The 19,626-nt window shown below is 42.1% G+C and overlaps 1 protein-coding gene across 2 annotated transcripts in view; it reads left to right on the top strand.

Moving 5' to 3' along the window:
* Positions 1–11,733: 11,733 nt before the first annotated feature.
* The window catches only part of LOC136884414 (spondin-1), a 433,578-nt gene continuing 425,685 nt past the window's right edge, over positions 11,734–19,626 (top strand). For both annotated transcript variants that reach the window (XM_067156552.2, XM_067156550.2), the window contains exon 1: positions 11,734–11,870. The gene's annotated coding sequence lies outside the window, so the exon portion shown is untranslated. The remainder of the gene's footprint in view (positions 11,871–19,626) is intronic.

Here is a 19,626-nt window from a genome sequence, read left to right as displayed (position 1 = left end):
ATAATCTGCAAGAAATTCAAGGGAAGACAGAACTGATGCTAACAGTATAAAGAAGAAGAGCTAAATTCACTGGCCACATATCATGTTGCGACACAACACCTTTCTTACCAATCTGCTGGCAGGAAACATCACGGGGAAGAAAGGCCGAGGATGACCGAGGGAAAAATTCCTTCAAGACTTGGCACAGAGTCTCCATTATGGTTCTTATTATGAAATGAAGCGAGGAGCTGAGGACAGGAAAGAACCCCCTGTGGGTAGGCGGTAGAATAACACCCACGGTATCCCTTGCCTGTCGTAAGAGGCAACTAGAAGGGACCTCAGGGGTTATCAACGTGGGAGCTTGGATTTGCGATCACGGGACACTTAGATGAGTCCTGACATGGCTTCCACTTACTTGTACCAGGCTCCCCACTTTCATCTAACCTATCCTAACTGCCTTGGTCAACTCTTGTTCTTTTCCGACCCCGACGCTGTTAGGTTTGCGAGGGCTAGGAAGTCTTTCATTTTCACTCCCTTCCTGGTTCTTGTCTTCTTTTGGCCGATACCTTCATGTTTCGAAATGTCGGATTGCTTCGACTTTTTCTCTGATTAATTTTATATAGAGGATGATTTCCTAGTTCCTATTAAAACAATAATTAACACCACCACCATCACCACTACCACTATCGGACAGAAAAGAACGGTTGCATAGAAAAGGCATTGCCCTCCAGGGTCGGTTTTTCCCTCGGACTCAGCGAGGGATCCCGCCAATACCGCCTCAAGGGCAGTGTCCTGTAGTGTGAGACTTTGGGTCGGGGATACAACTGCAGAGGAGGACCAATACCTCGCCCAGGTGGCATCACCTGCTATGTGGAGGGATGGGAAGATTGGAAGGGACAGGCAAAGAAGAGGGAAGGAAGCGGCCATGGCCTTAAGTTAGGTACCATCCCGGCGTTTGCCTGGAGAAGTGAGAAACCACGAAAAACCACTTCCAGGATGGCTGAGGTTGGAATCGAACCCACCTCTACTCAGTTGACCTCCCGAGGCTGAGTGGACCCCCTTCCAGCCCTCGTACCACTTTTCAAATTTCGTGGCAGAGCCGGAAATCGAACCTGTGCTTCCGCTCCAGGACACTGCTCTTGAGGCGGTAGAGGTGGGATCCCTCGCTGAGTCCGAGGAAAAAAAAAGTCCCTGGAGGGTTAACAGATTAAGAAAGAAAGAGAGAAAGAAAGAAAGAAAGAAAGAAAGAAAGAAAGAAAGAAAGAAAGAAAGAAAAAGACAGTAGTACAGAACTGTTTTGAAATACAACCCTTTGTAGTCGGAAACCTGTGTTAAGCGAACAAAACATGCGTGTTTGAGGATGGGGCTCTAAAAAGATGGGGGTGTACACAGCATTATAACTGTGATCGCGGTGCTTATCAAGAACGCGAGCATCTGTATGTATCATTGCTCTAATTGCCCTGTGAAGACGCAGTCAGTGAAAAGGCTATTGTAGTTGCCCTAAACTGGAGCGACTTCATCATTTGAAGAGATCATTATCATCATTACTGTATTCTTACACCGCTGACACCTTATCAGATGTGTGGTTCAATGACTAAATGGTTAGCGTGCTGGCTTTTTATCATAGGGGTCCCGGGTTCGATTCTTTTCAGGGTCGGAAATTTTAACTATCATTGGTTAATTCCGCTGGCACGGGGGCTGGGTGTATGTGTCGTCTTCATCATCATTTCATCTTCATCACGACGCGCAGGTCGCCTATGGGAGAACATGTCCTCGGGCACTCCTGGCACTAAAAGCCATACGCCATTTCATTTTTTCAGCTTATTCGATGAACTGAGATGTCAATAAACAGAAAATAATACAGTACTGGGAATGCAAATCTCAACATTGTCGTCACTGTCTTTAAAGTTTTCAATTTGTTCACTGCCGTCGGTTCGCTTAGTTGCTTATAGTGATGGTGCGTCTGTATCTATGTGGCCTTACCTAAGATGAAATCTAACATTGAAGACGGCACAAATACCCAGTCCCCGAGCCAGATGGTGGTGGTGATCATTGTTTTAAGAATAAATACAACTAGGCAACCATCCCCGAGAACCAATCAAGGTCAAAATTCCCCACCTGGCCGCAATTCAAACCCCGAACCGCTTACACTAAAAGCCAACATGTTACGCATTTTTTTTGTTATTGGCTTTATGTCGCATCGACGCAGATAGATCTTATGGCGACGGACAGGAAAGAGCTAGGACTGGGAAGGAAACGGCCGTGGCCCTATTTAAGGTACAGCCCCAGCATTTGCCTGGTGTGAAAATGGTGAAACCAGGGAAAACCATCTTCAGGGTTGCCGACAATGGGGTTCGAACCCATTATCGCACTTAAGCGACTGCAGTTATTGAGCTCGATCTGTTACGCATTTAGGCACGGATCCAGAATGGTGCCAATTGATACACAGGAGGTTTGCATAGTTACGAGTTGTCCGGACAAAGTTGCCCTACCATGTAGGACATTGTTATTAATGACCGGGTATTTTTATGTTATTAACCGACGTTGACCAGCCATTAACATTTCCCTGTTTTATTTTCATAACATTGTTAGCGGAAATTCTGTCGTGCGTAAGAAGCACAAAGTTTTATTCATATTTATTACAAATGTCGCCATCGGTTTAAGATCTATTTTTCTGTACGATCTACGTCAGCAACGGTATGCATTTCACACTTAATGATCATTGCATAAAGATTTAATCACTCCTGATGCACAAGATGTCGTCATATGATACTGTTATTGTCAGTGGGTTCTGAGAATGCCGTAATGAAGACTGGCATATTGACCAAACAGGGTTATTTCCTAAATACTATGATCTTACGTTAAGATCAGCTTGTACTTCCCTTGACCTCCACTACAAGCAGTGACGCCCGTTGACACAGCTGCAATCGCGGTCAAGTAAGAATGTTATTAGGAAGAGGTTTGCATTTCATGACGTCATTTCCGTGTGTTGTACTCCATTGCTATGGGCATGATGTGTCCCCACTATCGGCAGCCCTGAAGATGGCTTTTCGTGGTTTCCCATTTTCACACCAGGCAAATGCTGGGGCTGTACCTTAATTAAGGCCACGGTCGCTTCCTTTCCACTCCTAGACCTTTCCTATCCCATCGTCGCCATAAGACCTATCTGTGTCGGTGTGATGTAAAGCAACTTGTCTTGACATGCCATCTTTAAATTCGGGCTACGTACATCCGAACTTTCTTCTTATTCGTGGTTCGATTTCGAACACCATGGCTCTTCAAATAATTCTGTGAACAATAAGTTCACATGCTGTCCTGATATCATTCTACCAGGATGGAGAGCAATCTTTTCACCATTTACATAGTTGTGCTCTTTTTTAAGTTATTAATTAATTAATTAATTAATTAATTAATTAATTAATTAATTAATTAATTTATATGCCTGAAATTACAGGCGACTACAAGGATTGAGAATACAAAAAGTTATAAATTAACAGCCTACACCAATTATGAACAAATAACATGAAATAAAAATAATTAAAAAGTTACTTGTGATTTGTGGCAAATTGACTGCATTAACATGAGGATGAATGTAAATGGTGTCTGAATATCCTGACACATCACTCCAGTGCTATGAAGAAACCATGTTGCACCGGGCGAGTTGGCCGTGCGCGTAGAGGCACGCGGCTGTGAGCTTGCATCCGGGAGATAGGTGGGTTCGAATCCCACTGTCGGCAGCCCTGAAGATGGTTTTCCGTGGTTTCCCATTTTCACACCAGGAAAATGCTGGGGCTGTACCTTAATTAAGGCCACGGCCGCTTCCTTCCAACTCCTAGACCTATCCTATCCCATCGTCGCCATAAGACCTATCTGTGTCGGTACGACGTAAAGCCACTAGAAAAAAAAAACATGTTGCAGAAATCAACAAAGAAAGTCATAATCGTGTCTTGGGCTCCAACCATAAGTTTCACGACTTCTAAGTTTTTGAGGCAATATTTATTAAGATACAAAGCAACCTGTCCTTTGAATGATCAGTTCGAGGTTTCCTCGTTAGATTTAATAACTAGGTTATGAGCTTACCAAAACTTGATTTCCATTGAGAATACCAATGTAACCGATTCATTTCGGTACGATCGTTATGAACAGACAAATATTGTCATACAGTGTGTCCAATAATGAAATTCAAAAAAATGTATACCATTTACATAGTTGTGTTCTTAAATTTTATAGAATAGAGATGAATTGCAGACTGCGATGGATCTCATCACAGAGTGGGCGGATGAGAATGAAATGGCACTAAATATAAACAAAACTGAGTAGTATTCAGGAAAGGTGGTAAATTAGCAAAACAGCAAAGGACAGAGGCTCAGGAATAGCAACGCCTACAAATATCTCGGAATCATAATTCAAGTGACTGGAACGTATTTCTCGATACACCGGAGGGAAAGAATAGCCGCAGCAATTGGGAACATCAACGTGTCCCTGGAGACAGCCATGCGACTTTTCGTAATAAAGGTTGTGTCTATAGTCTGGAGTTAATGTGGGAGTTTCTCTCGAAGAAACAACTACAAGAATTGGAAAGTCTGAAAGCGAGGTTCCTCAAGCGAGTTCTAAACGTCTCGAAACACACTTCATCTCGACTAGTCTATGTATTGGCGAGGGAAACATTTTTAGTGGAGGATGTAAGATTTCACCTACTGCTACCATCCACAACAAGTTATCGGTAACTCTTACAAGAACTGAAAAAAATAAGAGCAGATATTGCGATGGATTTCTACGGGACAGACGCAATGATCAACCGTGAATGGACACGCAAAGGATACGACTTACGGCATACAGTTACGAGGTTTGCCATACATGGGTTTCACCATAAAGTATGGCAGACCTTGAATTACCATGAACCAGGCCCGGATTGCGAGAAATACCATGCCTTACAGTGCAAGCGTAGACAACAAACGATCACCCAGCTTGCCAATGATTAACGGACATGACAATTATCAAAAGTGCAAACAAACGTGGTGACAATAAGTGGAAAGATATTGTATTTACTTCTTATATGGCCATTGGCTGCAATAAAATTCTTATTATATAACATCATTAAATTTAAGAATGGCAGGAGGACTGGTATGTGGATGAAAAGAGCTGCAGCACCTCGGGATGCCCAACTCGTTGGCTGAACGGTCATCGTACTGGCCTTCGGTTCAGAGAGTCGCGGGTTCAATTTCCGGCCGCGTCGGGGATTTTAACCTTAATTGGTTAATTCCAATGGCACGGGGGCTGGGTATATATGTTGTCTTCATCATCATTTCATCCTCATCACGACGCGCAGGTCGCCTACGGGAGTCAAATAGAAAGATTTGCACCTGGCGAGCCGAACCCGTCCTGGAATATCCCGGCACTAAAAGCCATACGACATTCCATTTTTACCTCGGGATGAGGACATGAGTTTACTCTTTATTAAATTGATCAGGGATTTCTTTAAAATAACACAAGGTACAAATCAGAAATCATTAAAAAATGGTCACCAAGCTTATAAATAGAACCGTATAGGGAAAGGGACAAAGGATTCAAGATGTGTTCCAGTTTTCTTTATGCTCAACATGAACACCGACTTTGTGGCGGAAGCCTCGCCCAGTTTTTGGCATTGGGACCGTAAGAAAAGCGGCACGCCATTCAGAACACAGAGAGGGAAGACTAAATTCGAATCACCCCGCACCGCGGGTCTTCTGCTGGCTGTGGCACCAAATTACCATTGTCCCATTTACCTTTAAATAATGAACTACTTTCTTAGTAAAACTGAAAGATATTCGGCAGTTAAAACTCAGGAAATAAGAAGATAATTAAACAATATAATTACAGTTATTCTGACCTCACTTGAATTGAAATTTTGCCTTCCTGTTTTTCATTGATGCAAAATGTTGGTAATATTGCGGGAGGCCTGGTATGAGGTCACAGACTGGCAAGGAGCAGCAAGATTTTGAAGCCGGAAGCATGCGGCCGCCGCCATCTTACGTCACTACACTACCCCGATACATGAAAACTTACAACCTGTTATCCAGTCAGCGACCGGGTCAGGGATGGAATGAATGAAGCCCTTATCTTGCGGCGATGATAGGAATTGAGGCGGCTGACGAAGCCTGTCGCACTCCTCTGGGACAATGATTAATGATTGACAGATGAAATGAAATGATAGTGGAGAATGTTGTTGCAATGAAAGATGACAGGGAAAAACCGGAGTACCCGGGGAAAAACCTGTCCCGCCTACGCTTTGTCCAGCACAAATCTCACGTGGAGTGACCACCACCCGATACATTAATGTAAAATAGTGTTCGAAACGGGAATACTGGACAGGAGATAGTTAAAATAATTAAAAACACATCGAAATAATAACATTAATTAATTAAACCTATTAGGTCCTTTAATTTACGGCTAGCGAATGTACCCGTCCTTCGCTACGGTATTCTACATCGTATACGGGTATCGAACTAAATACTGTACGTGCAGTAACTAAGATTGTTTTTAAATTGCACGTCTCTTAGCGTTATCCGAGAAATAGCATTGGAAGGTCCCCATACGTTGTTTCCAATGTAAGGCGTGGGTTGCGGAGTTATGATGATAACGGCAGGCTCACTTGCCTACTGGCATTCACAATCGATTTGGGAAGTTTACATTATAATTGCAGGCTCCATTGTCTACTGCGCGGTCACAATCGATTTGGGGTTTTCGTTACAATGGCAGGCCCCCTTTCCTACTTCCAGACAGATCACAGTTGAGGAGTTTTTATTATAATGGCAGGCAACTTCCCTACTACCAGTCAAAATTGAATTGTGCAGTTATCATTGTAATGACAGGCCCTTTTTCCTGCTGCCAGCCAGCTTACTGCCAGTCACACGGAGTTGGTGAGTTTCTATTACAATAGCAGGCCACTATGTCTAATGCTAGTCACATTTTAGATGGGTACATTTGTTTATAATGGCGGGCACCCTGGACTAAAGCCAAACACAATCGGGTAGGGGAGTTTTGAACAAAACTGCATGCTCCCTTGCCTTCTGCAAGTCAAATCGAGAAGTGAATTATTCATTACAATGGTAGCCCCTCCTTACTAATGCCAGTTACACAGAAGTTGGAGAAGGACCCCATTCCTACTGCCAGTCAAAGTCGGTGTGGGGAGTACTGATTACAATAGCAGACACACCCTTTCTCGATCGCTACAAATCGACATCAGTGAATATACATAGATCGACATACGAAAGTATATGCATGTTTACAATATTGCAGACCTTCATTTACAGATTAACTGCTGCTAAACGCTACGTCATATCGACAAAGGATTGTACTATAAGACGCAGTATTTAGCGGCCCAAATGGCAGGTCCAATTATATTTTCTCGCATCTCATCTATTCATGGGTCAGATTGAGTAAGAAACGTTGAATAGGGTGAAATTCGTGTAAGATTATCTTGCGTTGCATTACTTTTCGGATGTGACATAGCATTTGGCTCACATATGGGTACTGAGTGGGCCAATGTTCGTCTAGAGTTTGATGATTCTATTTTTCCTGTAAGTGATTGAAAGTATGAATTATGCAGGCAAAAAGTCCAAATTTACTTAAAATCGAAAAATAGAGACAAATGTAACGCACAAGGGATACAGATACGCCAAGAAGTCATAAGACGAAGGTTGAAGATCATTCCAGATTGAACGGAGATTGTGCCTCGAAACGAAGGTCTGCACCATCATTAAAACTGCCTCCATATTTCGATATTCTTCGGAGATAAAAAGTGAAAAATGTACAGATCTTGGAACTTTTCCGTCCGTTACAGGTTAAAACGTATAATTTTGCCAAATTTCAATTTTCTTGCTCGTCTGGTAGATTATGCCGCAATCTGAATTCTGGATGAGGGGGAAAAATGAGGACTTTCAGAAAACTACACCAAAACATATGCAGATTGTCATCATTATCCCTCAAACGGGTAGCTGTACGAAAATTTTACCAAAATAGTCAATGAACAGACACGCACAGTCGTTACGATTTTCTATATATAGATAGATAAGGAATCTGCTCCACGCACAACACCTTTTGGGCTATGCCCGCTGGACTTAACCTGAAAAACCGACCGTTCATGATATCTCACTTATTAATCCTCCTGTCGAAAATATGCACATGAGAAAAAGTTTTAGAAATGGATTTCCATTAAGGATTGTAGATATCCATTAATTAAGAAATAATATTTGCCCTAAAACCTACCCAAGGACTGGTGAATTCTAAATATGAAGTTTGGTTGAAATATATCCAGTAGTTTTCAAGTTATAGAACGACGGACAAACGGACAAACAGACAAACAAACAGGCAAACAGACACCAAAGCTAAAAATTATGCAGATGGTCATTATTACATCTGAAACGGATAACTGTATGGAAATTTCGCCAAAATAGTCAATGTACAGACACACGATCGTTATGATTTTATTGATATAGAAGAAAAAAAAAAAAGGAAAGACTGTAATACCAAGTTACCAATGCTTAAAACAACTACTTGTTTTAGACCGATCTTTGGTCAAACCTGTTTCCATTCAACTCTCTTACAGCATGATTCACACGTATTTTCTAGTTTGTATGTCCAACTCTTGCCCGCTTTGTACGGGATCGGGTATGAGGTGAGATGAATCTGTCGTGGCGGGTTTTTATGACCGGATGCCCTTCCTGACGTCAACTTCATCAGTGGAGTTAATGAGATGAAATGAACGACGTGATATATGATAGTAGGAAACGAGAGGGTGAAACCCGGTGCCGGCACATAGCCTACTCCTATCGAATAGCACAATGGGGTGTGCTCAAGCCTTTACGTCTCCATCCGACGGACGAATCATTATCAACAGCGTCATATCCCTCACTCCATATGAACACGGCAGAGAGGTTTGGAATTTAATACAGGCTTTTGGCACGCAATCTAGTGATTGCAATCCTACCCTGCAGAACAACATTCTGATGGTGAATTGTTTTTTCAACCAACGGGACTCGAACCGGCTAACCTCGGAGTCAAACCGTGTAGACTTCAACGCCTTAACGATCATGGCTACAAGGCGGGATCTCACACGTATTTTAAGGTATAGTGATGAAATTACACTACTACGGCGATAAACGCCAAGAACTATTAGATCAACAGCGAAGACGTACAGTATGCAGTTACAATATCTGATTGAACGAGCTTCGTTTCACCGAACTGCTTGTTGTTTATAGGAGCCTAACATCTGAGGTCATCGGCCCGAACTTGTTTTCATACAATACCTCATGTAAATTCGTTCAAATAGGAAAAATGGACAAAGTTTGTACTCACTGCACAGCAATGAAATGTAAAGGAGAAACTCCCGAAATGTGCTTCGCGAACGGAGAAGTGAAGCTACAGTGACTCGCATAATTATTCGGACAGATATGACTTATTACATTTACCTTTGTATTAGTGATTTCTGTAATAACAAATCACTGATATAAATTGAATACAAGTTTCTGTAAGGAATATAAAAATTAAAAGTCCATCATTCTTCTAATGAACACTGTCAATGAAAATATAACAATTAAAAAACAAAATAAAACTCAAACCAATATTGCACAAAATTATTCGGACACTTTCCTTTTTACTTATGATCCTAAAGGTTCAGCGCCTGGTTGTCTGTCCTTTCATTTTAATAACTTCCCTGGGTCGACTTGGCATGCTCTCCACTAATTTCCGGGTGTAATCGGGATATATCTTCTGCCACTCTTCTTGAAGTCGGTTTATCGGCTGTTCTCTAGATGTGATAGTTGTTTTTCTTATTTCTTGATCAAGTTTGTCCCAAAGATTCTCAATCACATTCAGGTCTGGTGATTAAGGGGGAGGATGAAGTACCTTTGGGGAATTGAACAATAACCACATCCTTACATTCCAGGGCATATGCTTTGGGTCGTTATCTTGATAAAACTTAAAATGTTCACCAATTCCCATATTTTCGGCACTCTTTTTCATGTTGTCCCTCAGTATTCTAAGGTATTGAAAATGGTCAATTTTCTCTTCAATAAAAACCAATTCACCAACTAGATTCGCCGACATGCACCCCCACACTATTACATGTCCACCACCATCCTTCACAGTTGCTTTCAGATTTTTGTCTTGAAGTTCAGTATTAGGACACTGCCAAACTGTTATTCTCTCATCAGACTGAAATATGTTAAACCTACTCTCATCAGCAAATATAACATCATTCCACCACTCATTGTCGTCCCTAACATGCTCTCTGGCAAACAACATTCTCTTTCTTCGATTTACTTGATTTATGAAGGGTTTCCTTCTTGCAATACGACCGTGAAAGTTACCTCTTCTGAGCACTCTCCGTTTTGTTTCGGGATGCACTTTCTTTCCGGTGTCTGCGGCAATCTCCGTAACGAGTTTTGGAGCACTAAACTTGGGTTCCTTTTTTGTCTTTCTGGTGATATAACACTCACAGAAAAAAGTTCTTGGACGTCCCGTATACGGTTGATGTTCAATTCTGTCCTCCTCCCGGAATCTTGTAATAATATCAGAGACTGTACTTTTCTTCATTTGTAACATTTCAGCGATTTGACGACAAATTTTACCTTTGGCATGGTGGAAAAATGACTAGCTGCTGCTGTTCGATTGTGCTCTCTCTTCTCTGTGGGCCATTTCCTCTTAAATTATGCACAGTGCTCTAACTCATTGAATGTTCATGCTGTCCACGGCTCTTCTACATACGACCTCTGCACGGCAACGAATAATTTTGTTGAAGCACGTTAACTGAGTTCTGAGGTTCCAGGGTCACTGGTTCTCTCCTGTTTTCTAAAAGTAGACATTTCAACGCCGTGTTGAATCTGTCAAATTGGGTTCTCTCAGAAACTAGTTTGCGTGTACGATATTTTCTCTGAACGAAAGGGCCAGAGTGTGTAGCAAAGACTATAATTCACGTGTCCGAATAATTATGTGAGTCCCTGTACTTGTTTTGAGCAGCCAAAGGAATCACTGAAGAGTTTGTTGAAAGGAGTTACAGATGATTCAAAATATTTCCTCGAAAACATAAGAAATTACAATTCCTGTTTCCAGATGACATCATTCGGCGCTAACATTATAGCAGAACATTTTATGCCGACATTTAAATTTCAGGGACAATATTTACCACAGATCATTAGTCTGTTTCTTTTTACCAGCAATTATCGTAAATTTCTCCAAATCTACTTCATCGGATTTGAAAATGATCAACTGAATGAACGCTGCCAAATCTCTACTGTACTGTAATCAGAAAGCATATTGTTGTTGATTTGTTGGAAAAAATGTTACATGACAACAATAATTTAATTTGGATGTTCAAAAGTGAGATTGATCTCATGTTCGTTAGAATACATTTATTTACATACCCATTCATTTCATATCACACCGAGTCACAGCGAAGCGTGGCTGGCTTTAGCTAGTCTTCATATAGAATCCTAACTCCACTATTAGCTGTATGTTCTGGTGGCCGCTATATTATTGTGTAGACCTTACTTTCTATTACATCTAGTCCTTTAACGAACTGAGTACATCCCCTTTAAAGAACATTAAAACGTCCCACTTAATCCTACAACTTAAAAGATTACGCTAATAATAAGATTGTTTTGATGACTGAACTCAGTGGCACGCCTCTGTTGGCCTGGCTGGGAACTAGAGCGCACTGGCACTTGTTTTATAAACGCTAGGGACGCCCGCCCCATTGGATCAGTTGTGCGTCCGTATTCCTCGGGAAAGCACGTGCGTCGTTCGTGTCTGTCAGCTGGAATTCGCGTTCTCACGAGTGTGGAATACTGTATAACGTAGTGCCGGAAAGGAGCTAGCAGTTTCCTTCGAGACTTGGAGGAGTTTTCACCAAGGTAAATGGACGTTTCTATAATTGAAAAGACTTGATATTAAAAAGGGGTAAAGTGCTGAAATTAGCGTATAAAAAGTCCAATTTTTTATTAGAATAATGCCTTTGGTTCGCCTCTGTGGTGTAGTGGTTAGCATGATTAGCTGCCACCCCCGGAGGCCCGGGTTCGATTCCCGGCTCTGCCACGAAATTTGAAAAGTGGTATGAGGGCTGGAACGGGGTCCACTCAGCCTCGGGAGGTCAACTGAGTAGAGGTGGGTTCGATTCCCACCTCAGCCATCCTGGAAGTGGTTTTCCGTGGTTTCCCACTTCTCCTCCAGGCGAATGCCGGGATGGTACCTAACATAAGGCTACGGCCGCTTCCTTTCCTCTTCCTTGCCTATCCCTTCCAATCTACCCATCCCCCACAAGGCCCGTGTTCAGCATAGCAGGTGAGGCCGTCTGGGCGAGGTACTGGTCATTCTCCCCAGTTGTATCCCCCAACCAAGAGTCTGCAGCTCCAGGACACTGTCCTTGAGGCGGTAGAGGTGGGATCCCTCGCTGTGTCCGAGGGAAAAGTCGACCCTGGAGGGTAAACAGATGATGATGATGATGATGATGATAATGCCTTTGGTTATATACTGTTTGGCCAGCTGGTGATGATAAGGATGAGGATGATGCTATGTCTTCTCCCCATGAGGCAAGTCATGTCATTGCTACAGGGTGGGAAGTTACAGGGTAGTAGTTCATGGGGTGTCACAGTTAGGAGATTTTTAACCATTTCAGTTGGTGGCTTCTGCATCAGGGTTTATATAGTTAGATTGGTGTCTTGTAGAAAATGGATCAGTGTTCTGTAGATTTTGTTATCGTGGCCGCGAAGAATAATGCTCACCTTTGGTGGGAATGGGATATGTAGTGACTGAAGCTGTGCGAGTAACTTTGTTTGGAACAAGAACATACTATATGATTCAGATCCGCATCATGGTAATCGCCATGTGGGCAAACTTTCGAGGTAGTCACTCAGACGCGGTGGAGGTGGTGAGGGTAACATCTGTGTCCGAGCTTCATCCTGATGATGGTTGTTAGATGTCTCCTTGCAATATTGTATTTCTTGAATCTCTTGAAGTAGGTCATAAATATAAAAGTCCACATTTTAGAGGAGTAGTCTTTAATATCATATATATAAATACAATAATTTTGTTTTAGACTCCAAATCTTTGCCTCATACATTGAATTTAGCCAACGGCCGTAGCCGTGTAGAAACACCGGATCCCGTGAGATCTCCGAAGTATAGCAACATTGGGCGTGGTCAGGAGTTGGATGGGCTGCCACGCGCTGTTGGTGGGGGTAAGGGAATGGAGGAGCGGAAAGGAACTGGCCACCCTACCGCACGTAAACTCCGGCTCAGGAACACCTCTGCGGAGGTTCGGACCTGCCTTCGGGCAGAATAACCCTTACCTTACCATTTGAATTTAGAAAGACCTCGACAATTTTGTGAGATGGACGGCAGACGATGTTATGATGGTAAACAGGATGAGAAGTCAGGTTGTAAGAGGAAAATTCCTCTCAGTTTTAATTACTGTGTTGATGGAGTGATGGTACATTCATGAGCATTACTGTCAGTGTCCGACTCGTTGGCCTTCGGTTCAGAGAGTCCCGGGTTCGATTCCCGGCCGTGTCGGGGATTTTAACCTAAATTGGTTAATTCCAAAGGCACGGGGGCTGGGTATATGTGTTGTCTTTATCATCATTTCATCCTCATCACGACGCGCAGGTCACCTGCGGGTGTGAAATAGAAAGACCTGCACCTGGCGAGCCGAACCCGTCCTGGGTTATCCCGGCACTAAAAGCCATACGACATTTCATCACTGTCAGTACAGTAAAACCCGTCTTCAACGGAAAACCAAGGGGCCAGAAATTTTTTCCGCTGTATACAGGATTCCGGTTCATAAAGACAGGTAAAAATAATACACAAATCATGAGTGTTAGATAATTCAGAAGTATATTTATATGATTTTGTACGGTAGTAGATACAATAGACCGACCCTGTGGTTAGCATGATTAGCTGCCACCCCCGGAGGCCCGGGTTCGATTCCCGATTCCCGATTGCCTGTAAGTAGCAGCATAATGCCGCGAGTCTACGCTACTTTTGATTAGTACCGCAACACGACAAATAGCATGCTTCGACTTTCCTAGCGATAATTACCATTATGAGGGGCCGATGACTTGGATTTTGGACCCATTTTGACTAAAAGCATCATCGATTCAGTATTATGCTATAGACGCAGTCCCTTGGTCAGTAATACTATTATTTCACGTCAGTTTCTGTGAATGCGGGACATTGCGGGTCGGATCCACTGATTGTTTTAAATTCATGTCCATCCATTCATTCTTCGTCCTCACGTTTTGAATTCTGGTCAGTGGAGGATTTTGGACTTTTATTGGCATTCCATTTCGTACCATTAGGGACCGTTGACCTCGATGTTGGGCCCCTTTAAACAACAAGCATCATCATCATCATCATCATCATCATCATCATCACCACTGTGTGAGCAACACCATGAATATACGTGGTCTGTGATTAGTCTCACTTCTGGGAAACACCATGAGTCTTCTTCTTTAAATCTGTCTTGAGATAGGTATCAACTGGACATCCTCCATGTCTCTCTGTCTTGAGCATCTTGTTTCAGTTTTTCATAGTTTCTCCCTTGTTTGACATTCCAAACCTTCTTCTTCCTTTTCCTTTTCCATTTATCTTCCCTCTCCATCACCCCCTGTTGAAGACAATTTCTGCGTTGTATGTGACCCAACCAGTATATGTTCCTCTTCCTTATCGTTTTCATCAGGTGTCTCTTCTGTCGTTCTTTTCTTAGCACTTCATAATTTCTCATTTTATCTGTCCACTTTTTCCATTCTTCTCCATAACCACGTTCCAAAACTTACCAAATATTTTGTTTCTATCTTTCTTAATGTCCATGTATCAGATCCATATGACACCACACTCCACACAAAGCACTTTTAACCGAGCTCGATAGCTGCAGTCGCGTAAGTGCGGCCAGTATCCAGTATTCGGGAGATAGTGGGTTCGAGCCCCACTGTCGGCAGCTCTGAAGATGGTTTTCCGTGTTTTCCCATTTTCACACCAGGTAAATGCTGGGGCTCTACATTAATTAAGGCCACGGCCACTTCCTTCCCACTCCTAGCCCTTTCCTGTCCCATCGTCGCCATAAAACCTATCTGTGTCGGTGCGACGTAAAGCAACTTGTAATTTAAAAAAATCACTTTGCGAACCACTTTCTTAAATCAATAGGCATTGCCTTAGATGTCAAAATCCCTCTCATCTTTCCGAAAGCTTCTTTTCCGATAGATATTTTGCTTCTTACTTCTTTTGTATTGCTTCCATTCCATGTTAACAAACTTTCCAAGTATCTGATGATTTCACTTGTTCCAATTTCTTTCCATCTAGTATTATATTAACAGCAATCTCCTCAGTGTGCCTTTGCTGGCGAGACTAGTGCTTACAGCGCGCTTTGTCTTCTGGTATGGGCTAGAGCAATGTTGTTACTTTCACTGATCTGTCTCAACTTTATCCGTGGCTTTGACAAAATTAAAGTGACTGAGGTGTGGTTTTGTGCCGTCTGTGGAGAGATGGTGTGGAATGGCATTAGTATATTAATTCATTTTGTGTGTGTTTCCTTAGCAAAGAGACATGAAGGCGAGAGTAAACATCTTTCGACTTTCGAAATGATCGATCTCCGTAAATTTTATTTTAGTTAATAACTTTTAGCGTCCCAAATAATTTGATATTTATTTTGCAAGTAAATGAATTGGTTCTTAAGATTCTGGTCGCTAAGCTGCGACGTTTTAAAGGACATCTTTGCATTAACTGAAAAGTTTCCCTATAGGAGCTCGTGGTGGAATACCCTTGTTTACTTTTGAGAGCATGTATATCACTAGACATTCACTTGCGTAAAGACATTCTGGTTTCACCGCTGTATTGTAGTGCCTTATTTTAAGACTTTAGATAAGCATTTCTTGTTATAAAATAATCTTAGTGATGTCAAATGCTCTTTCCACCTTGTGTAACCTTTTAGCCGGCCCGGTGGTGTAGGGGTAGCGTACCTGCCTCTCGCCCGGAAGCCCGGGTCAGGGATTTTTCTCTCGACCTGCGGGCTGGTTCGAGGTCCACTCAGCCTACGTGATTAGAATGAAGGAGCTATCTGATGGTGAGATGGCGGCCCCGGAAAGCCCAGAATAACGGCCGAGAGGATACGTCGTGCTGACCACACGGCCCCTCGTAATCTGCAAGCCTTCGGGCTGAGCAGCGGTCGGTGGGCAGGCCAAAGCCCTTTCAAGGGCGTTAAGTGTTGTGGGGTTTGGTTTGGTAACCTTTCTTTTACAGCAGGTATTTCTAAATCATTTTCTTTCATCTTCTTGTTCTTGTTTGAGTTTTCAGTCCATATATTGGTTTGATGCAGCTCTCCTTGCCACCCTATCCTGAGTTAACTTTTAATCTCTACGTAACTGCTGCATCCAACATCTGATCTAATCGGCTTGTCATATTCATACCTTGGTCTACCCGCACAGTTCTTAACGCACTGTTGAATAATATTCAATTCTCGCTTCGTAGGAGATCGATCTCTTATTGTGAAATATTGATACATTGATTGCTAAAATTAAATCATAATTAATAAGTATTTAAATATTATGCAATAGGTCAGCGATCTGTGGAACAGGCGGTAAAGGAATTTTGGGAAACACCATTAGTAATAAGAAGAAACTTGACAATGGGCTGTCTCGAGGCTCTGTCTTGGCCCCACATCTCTTCAGCCTCTATCTGAGAATGAGTCCTCAAGGAATCTGGAGAAATTGCTCGATGGTATGGACACAGTCTTGGGAAAGGAGTACACGATGAAAATAAATAAATCCAAAACAAATGGAATGGAGTGCAGTCGAACGAAGTCAGGTGAAGCAGGAAATATTAGATTAGGAAATTAATTTTAAAGGAAGTAGACGAATATTGTTCCTTGGGTTATAGAGTATCCAACGATGGCAGAATTAAGAAGAACATAAAATGCAGACTACCACAAGGAAGGAAGGCATTTCTTAAGAAAAGAAATTTGTCCACTTCCAACATTGATATAGGAATCATATAGGAATCAGAAAGATGTGTTTGAACTTTCTTCTGGACTGTTACAGAAGAATACTAAAAGTGATATGCATACATGAATAGACGAATGAATAGATACTGAATCGAATTGGTGAGAGAATAATTTGGAAAAAATTGACCATAAGAAGGGATGGAATGAGGACACATCTTAAGATTAAGATTTAGGAGTTGTAGTAACGATGTAAAGAAGTGGGCTTGTAAGTCTCTGGTAAGACCCCAACTAGGGTATAGTTCCAGTGTATGGGACCATCACCAGGATTACTTGATTCGCGAACTGGAAAATATTGAAAGAAAAGCAGCTCGATTTGTTCTGGGCGATTTCCGACAAAAGAGTAGCTTTACGAAAATATTGCAAAGTTTGGGCTGGGAAGACTTGGGAGAAAGGAGATGTGCTGCTCGACCAAGCGGTATGTTCCGAGCTGTCAGAGGATAGGTGGTGTGGAACGACATTAGTAGATGAATAAGTCTGAGTGTTTTTAAAAGTAGAAAAGATCACAATATGAAGCTAAAGCTGGAATTCAAGAGGACAAACTGGGTCAAATATTCGCTTATAGGAAGGGGAGTTAGGGATTGGAATAACTTACCATGGGAGATGTTCAATAAATTTCCAATTTCTTTGCAAGTATTTAAGAAAAGGCTAGGAAAACAACAGATAGGGGATTTGCCATCTCGGTGACAGCTCTAAATGCAGACCAGTAGTGATTTGATTGATTGATTGATTGATTGATTGAATACACCCAAGACTTGGTCAGTTAGTTCTTGAAGGAGGAGTAGGCCAAGGCATAAAAGTGATAAGCGGATTAGAATAGATGTAGGATGTCCAGTAGTCGTTACGTAGAAATGAAAAGGTTAGCCCAGGATAGGGTGGCATGGGAGCTGCATTAAACCAGCCTATGGGATGATGACCTAAACAAACAACGTTATTATTATAGTCATTTCCACACATGAGAACCTTTTTTGTTTCCTCTATCGCCAGGCTTATATCCTGTAAATTTAATTGCTGGTCATCAGTGAAGTGCTCCGCCTGACGAGAATGATGTGTTCTTGACAGTGACTGACGACGTCACTTGACCCAGTGTCCTCCCCTATGGGGTTTGCACTGAAAGTAATGAGATACTTGGCAGTAGTTTCCAACTCAAGTACCTCCGCTTTTTGCTTTATTTGTGTCATTAATCCTCATTTTTATTCTTGAGTCTCGTTCGATAGTTAGTGAGAAAAATAGGGTTCGTTCTTCTAATGTATTATGACAATCACTTAACGCTTTACGCCGCAGAATGGCAAAAGAATCGTCACTGGTGATGAGTCGTAGGCGTAGACTACACGCCTGAAACCAAGCAGGCCTCTATGGAGGGGAAACATGCTGGCTCCTCAGTACGAACAAATTTCAAAGTGACTCAGTCTGCTCGGAAAGTACTTGTGACAGTGTTCTGGGACATGTTTCGTGCGTTATTGGTGGACGCCCCGTGTTGCTGCTCCTGTTCGTGAGGAACTCGCCAAATTTGCTCCAGCTTCCTCCATACAGTCCGGACCTGGCACCATCGGACTTTCATCTGTTTGGTCCCGTGAAGGAATTCCTGGCCGGACAACACTTTGCGACGGATGCGGAAGTGAAATCAGCACTCCGCAGATGGCTATACTCCAACTAGACGGAGTGTTGAAACTATTACCATGATGGGAGAAATGTGTTGAGAAACTTGGTGACTGTGTAGAAAAGTAGCTCATATGTGATTTGTTTGGTTTTGGTACATATTAAACTTTCTGAAAAAAGAATATTGTACGTTACTTTCTGATCTTCCCTCGTAGAAATATCCTTACTGTTGAGTCGAATGGACGCGCTACGGCTATGGAGCCAAGCCCTGCATTTGGGAGGTGCGTGGATTCAAATCCCAATGTCGACTATCATAAGAATGGTTTTCTGTAGTTTTCCGGATTTTCACTTTCAGGCGAGACAGTTCCTATTATTACGGGTATTCGTTTGTAGGACTAGCAATGAGGGATGGGGATAGTTTAACAAGGGAAATATTCGGTAATTTTGTTCAAGATCCTTGGAAACATTTAAGAAAAGCTAGGAAAACAATTGGTAGAGAATCTAAATGCAGATCATTGAGTTGCTGTTAGCCTGTTGCATTATGCAGGCATTTTTACTTCACTGGTAAATCAGAATTATTTATTGCATAATTGTTTCTCCGTGGCTTTTCCCCATGAAATTTACTTTCCAATTGCGAAAATGGCTCCTCCATATACTACAGTGTGGATGTACTCGACAAAAATAGTAAAATTTCACAGTGTAATAAACAATGTTCTAAACATGTCATGATGAGTCGAGATACAACAAACTTCTCTTAATTATGTAATTTCTTTTTTCAACTATCGTTATCCTAAATTTGAAGTAATTAATTGTAATTTCCAATCTTTGTATTTTGAAAAAAGAATCGAAGCTACCTCACTCCTCATTTCTCTAGTAAACTTACGCTTCTTTAGTGATGTCTAGGCTCCTTTGACAGCTGATGGTGGAGTTGTTGAGGATGCAACCAGCCTTCGTGCTGAGGACTAAACATACATCGAGAAATATCGTATTTTGTTTCGATTATATCGGCGTATTGATATCGAA

The sequence above is a fragment of the Anabrus simplex genome, chromosome 12, assembly GCF_040414725.1.
Source record: "Anabrus simplex isolate iqAnaSimp1 chromosome 12, ASM4041472v1, whole genome shotgun sequence".
Classification (NCBI taxonomy): Eukaryota; Metazoa; Arthropoda; class Insecta; order Orthoptera; family Tettigoniidae; genus Anabrus; species Anabrus simplex.
Note: the sequence above shows the minus strand (reverse complement) of the source record. Positions and strands in the feature narration are given on the sequence as shown.